Here is a 5,409-nt window from a genome sequence, read left to right on the forward strand (position 1 = left end):
TCGGGTGAACCTTCTCGATACCTCATGGGTACTTGTGGCCAACTTAGGAAAATTCAGTGCAACCTATGGGCCTTTGGAAATTGCTCCAACACTTTGGACTTAGAAAATTTTCTGGACTTAGAAAATTTTTTGGACTTAGAAAAATTTTCAACTTCTGTATCTTCTTCATCAAGTTCCATTTTGTGGGACTTAGAAAATTTTCTGGACTTAGAAAATTTTTTGGACTTAGGAAATTTTTCAACACTTGTAAAATTTTTGTTCCTTCTTTGAAGAAGAATACTTTCCACTATTAGCTTCTTTCTCTTTTTCTTCTTAGTTGTCTTCTTATTTTCGGTCCGAGAGCGCCGACACTTGTAAAATTATCTAAGTCCGAAGACTTTTGGAATGAACCAAAAGTCAACGAACACAATACATCAACCCTATCAACATCAAGTGGCAACCCGAAGGAAGCGCAGCGGCCAGCCCATGTACAACGCGAAGTTGTAGCATGCAACCAACCAACCGCTAACCTCCAACGGCACTCAATGTATTCGTTACACATGGGCGCACCTGCACCACACTGTCGTGACCATCCAACGAGCCGTCGGTTCGGTCGTGTGTTACAAGCACCCCATCACATAGGCATAGAGTCACCACACAGTGTTCTTCAACACTCTCGTCACATGGTGCAAGTCACGGTACGCACCACCAATGTGCACTGGTTGGCCAATTCCAGCACACACGGGGCGCGCACGCGCAAGCACTAACCACCAAGCATGGGTCGCCTGAGAGGATCGATGCGAACGCATCTCTACAACTTGAAGCTCCCAGCCTGTAGTCCCGTCGTTTGCGGGCGGTCGTAGGTGTCGAAACTAGTGATATCCACAGTCGGCAAGCTCGTCCACCGGTGTTCCCAACATGTATGGTACTAACACGTGCAGCGCGAACCCGCCCTTTGCGGCCTAGTAGTAAGCGGGGATGAGACGCCAGTGTGCCAATGGACAGCACGGACGGTTCTCGGAGGGTTGTTAGGCCCGCTAGCTTACGACCACCTAATGGGTATAAGAAGCGCTATCAGCTCGGATTGGATACGACCTTAGAGGCGTTCAGGCATAATCCAGCGGACGTAGCGTCATACCATAGTCCGTTCGAACTAGTATTGAGCCAGTGGTCCGTACCTGTGGTTCCTCTCGTACTGCACAGGAATTCCGTTAAGATAGCGACAAACAATGCACACCAGTAGGGTAAAACTAACCTGTCTCACGACGGTCTAAACCCAGCTCACGTTCCCTTGAAAGGGTGAACAATCCTACGCTTGGTAAATTTTGCTTTACAATGATAGGAAGAGCCGACATCGAAGGATCAAAAAGCCACGTCGCTATGAACGCTTGGCGGCCACAAGCCAGTTATCCCTGTCAAACCTGGACCGAGGTTTACCAGGTTGTGCGTGGGGCTCCAGAGATGGCGAAGTATGCAGATGCCCTCGGAGTCGGACGACGCACCACACGCTCCCGACTCGTTATGGAGCTGAAGGAGAGCGCGAACGCTGCAGAGGTGCTGCAGTGCATCCAAGACGTGTGCGCGAAGGCGGAACTGCCGGCATCAGCACGCCTGGTGACTCCCACGGTCGACATCCGGATGGACGCGGTCGACCCTTTAGCGGAGGAGTCACACGTGGCGAAGGCACTCTCCGAGCTGTGCCAGCACACCGTGGAGGAGACTTCGGTTCGGCTGCGACCAGCGTGGGACGGCACGAAGGTGGCGATAGCGCGGGTGACAACGAAGGCAGCAGAGGAGCTGGACGGGAAGTTTGTCAAAATCAAGTACACGTCCTGTCTGATCCGGAAGGTGGCTCCAATGCAGACGCGGCAGCAACGTTGTTACAAGTGTCTGGAGATGGGACACGTCCGGGCAGCGTGCATGAGCGAGGTCGATCGCTCGGCCAGCTGCATTCGATGCGGGAAGCCGGATCATCAGGCGAAGAGCTGCACGGCGGAGGTGTGCTGTGCCGTGTGCAGCGGCCCGCATCCGGTCGGTCATCTGACGTGCCGGCGCTAAAGGTGCTGCAGATCAACCTTGGGCGGAGCAGGACAGCTCAGGACCTGCTGATGCAGACGGCTCGCGAGCTGGATGTTCAGGTGGTGCTCGCCTGTGAGCTGTATCGACCGCCTCGAGATGATCCGCGATGGGCTGTTGATGAGGAGTTGAGCGTGGCGATCGTCGCAACGGGGGCTTACCCCATCCAGCGTCTGTGGGGAAGCGTCGTCCCGGGATTGGTGGTTGCCACGATAGCGGGAGTCACTTTCGCCAGCTGCTACGTGTCGCCCAGCAGTGGTTCGGAAGACTTCGAGGAGTTTCTTGGTGCGGTGGAGGTGTCGCTGGTGGGACACACAACATCAGTCCTGGCCGGGGACTTCAACGCCTGGAACGAGGAGTGGGGGAGTGCGCGCACTACCCGGAAGGGGCAGGAGCTCCTAAGCGTGGTGGAGCAGCTGGCGCTGCAGACGCTGAACCGTGGCAACGTGCCCACCTTCAAGGGCAACGGGGTTGCACGGGAAAGCGTCATCGACGTCTCCTTCGCCAGCCAATCCATTGTGCGGCCGGACTCATGGCGCGTGCTTAACCGCTTCTCCGGCAGCGATCACGCGTACATCGAGTTTCAGGTGGAGGTTCCGGGTCAACGGAACAAGCGACGTGGCCAGCAGCACCAAAGCCAAGCAGCAGCCAGTGACGGGACAGCCAGGCACGCCGGAACTCGGTGGAAGACGATGCAGTTCGTCCGGAAGAGCTTCGACATCGCCCTCACAGTCGGCCGCTTCGGACAGGTCGACACTCCGGAGGGGCTGGTTGGCGGACTCACTCGGGCGTGCGATGAGACCATGGAGAGAGTACACGGGGCTACCTTCCACCGCAAGCCCCAGGTGTACTGGTGGTCTCCGGACATCGAGCGCTTGAGGGAAGAGTGCGAAGCAGCGGAGGCAGCCCATCGTCGGGCTCAACCGTCGGAGCGTGCTGTGACGTCTGCCGGACTGCAGGATTGCCGTCGTTTGCTGCAGGCCAGTATCCAGAACAGCAAGGAAAGCAGCCTTCAGGAGCTGATTGACGGCGTCGAGGCTGAGGTGTTCGGTCTCGGGTACAAGGTTGTGCGAGCGAAGCTTCGCGGCCGGGCGCCACCGGAAACGGACCGAGCTGTTCTTGGTCCGATCGTCGACGCCTTGTTCCCGGAGCATCCAGCGTTCGAGTGGCCGGACATCGAAGCGAGCACCGCCTCACACGTCGCTCTGAGGCCGGTCACGAGCTCGGAGGTCCTGCTGCTGGCTGAGCGGATGGCGTCGTCCAAGGCGCCAGGGTTGGACGGCATCCCGAACACTGCGGTGAAGGCAGCGATGCGGAAGCACCCGGAGGTCTTCGTGGACGTGTACAACCAGCTGCTCGAGCGAGGCGAGTTTCCTGCGGCGTGGAAGGAGGCTCGACTTGTGCTGATCGCGAAGCCGGGCAAGCAGCCGGGCGACCCGTCATCATATCGTCCGCTGCTCATGCTGGGAGCAGTCGCCAAGGGGTTCGAGCGGGTGATCCTGGATCGACTGAACGAGCACTTGGAGGACATCGATGCTCCGCGACTGTCGCCAAGACAGTATGGGTTCCGGCGCGGCCGTTCAACAATACAGGCCATCGAACGTGTGATCGAGAGGGGGCAGCACGCGAGGACGTTCCATCGCACCAACCAGCGGGATCCTCGATGTCTGGTGGTGGCAGCACTGGATGTCAGGAATGCCTTCAACTCCGCCAGTTGGGAGGCGATCGCGGCTGCCCTGCAGAAGCTGCAAGTTCCAGTAGCCCTCCAGAGAATGTTGCGCAGCTACTTCTCTGAGAGGAGGCTGGTGTTTGAAACCAGTGAGGGACCAGTGCGGCGAACGGTCACGGCGGGCGTTCCACAGGGCTCAATCCTGGGCCCGACTCTGTGGAACGCCATGTACGACGGCGTGCTTCGGCTGGCGCTACCTGAGGGCGCTGAGGTGATCGGTTTTGCCGACGACGTCGTGGTGCTGGCGAGCGGGACGACACCGGAGGCGGCGACGCGTTTAGCTGAAACGGCGATTGGAATGATCAGCTCGTGGATGGCGCAACACCACCTGGAGCTTGCTCCGGCCAAGACCGAGCTGGTCATTGTTTCCACAATGCGGAGGGAACGCACCCGCGTTCCAGTAACGATCGACGGAGTGGAGAAGATGCCGACCCGCACGCTCAAGTACCTCGGGGTCATTCTTGAGGATCACTTGTCGTGGAGGCCACACGTTGAGCAGGCCACGTCGAAGGCGCTCCGTGTGGCGCAGGCCATCTCCAGGCTGCTTCGTAACCATGGCGGTCCTAAGTGTGCGAAGCGACGGTTGCTGTCATCGGTGGTGGACTCTACTCTCCGCTACGCTGCGCCGATTTGGCATGAAGCGGTCCAGCTTCGGGCGTGTCGTAGGCAGCTGAACCGGGTGCAGGGACTTTACGCACGGCCGGTGGCCCGCACCTTCGTTACGGTGAGGAACGAGGTGGCAACGGTCCTTGCCAGTGTCATCCCCATCGTGCTGCAGGTGACGGAGGACGCTCGCTGTTACCAGCGACATCAGGCGACGGGAGCGAGTTTGCGGGAGCTGCGCATCGAGGAGCGAGTTAATACAATCGCCGAGTGGCAGCGGCAGTGGGACCAGCTGGAACCGGAAAGCCGCTACACACGGTGGGCACACCGAGTTATCCCGGACTTGGCGGCGTGGAAGAACCGGAGGCACGGAGAGATGACCTTCCATCTCGCGCAAATTCTCTCCGGCCACGGTTTCTTTCATGAATACCTGCATACAAAACATCTGGCGCCATCTGCTGACTGTGTCAGGTGCCCGGGAGTCGTGGAGAGTGCTGAACATGCGTTCTTTGACTGCCCGAGGTTCGCAGATGTTCGGCAAGCATTGCTCGGCGAGGAAGACGAAGCGGTCGTGACGCCGGAAAATCTTGTGGCGTTCATGCTGAGTAGCCCAGCGAGATGGAGCAGCGTTTGCGAAGCGGCGCGTAACATCACCACATCTCTGCAGCAGGATTGGTACGTCGAGCGTGCCACCAGCGCCAATGCAGAGATGGTAGCCGCAACGCAGCGTTTGGACGAGGCCCACAACACCACGCGGGCAGCTCGGAACGAGCGACGGAACGAGGCTCGCAGGCAGCTTACGCTTGAACGGCAGGCGGCAAGGCCACCTCCGGTGCATCCGGATGGCCGGCCGTACACGGAGGAGGAGCTGGTCTTGCGGGAACAACAGATGCAGCGGACACGAGACAAGGTCCGCAGACACCGGGCTCGTCGGAAGGTGCAGAGTGGCGAGGTGGTGGACTGCCGTGACTATCTTTGGGCCTTGTTCGGTGTGGGGGCGTTTGATGAAGAATGAAAAGTGG

The 5,409-nt window shown here is 58.6% G+C and overlaps 1 pseudogene; it reads right to left on the reverse strand.

Annotated features, from left to right (window-relative positions):
• Window positions 1-741: 741 nt before the first annotated feature.
• The window catches only part of LOC125773906 (large subunit ribosomal RNA), an 8,657-nt pseudogene continuing 3,989 nt past the window's right edge, over window positions 742-5,409 (reverse strand).

Source organism: Anopheles funestus (assembly GCF_943734845.2).
Source record: "Anopheles funestus chromosome X unlocalized genomic scaffold, idAnoFuneDA-416_04 X_unloc_62, whole genome shotgun sequence".
NCBI classification, from domain to species: domain Eukaryota; kingdom Metazoa; phylum Arthropoda; class Insecta; order Diptera; family Culicidae; genus Anopheles; species Anopheles funestus.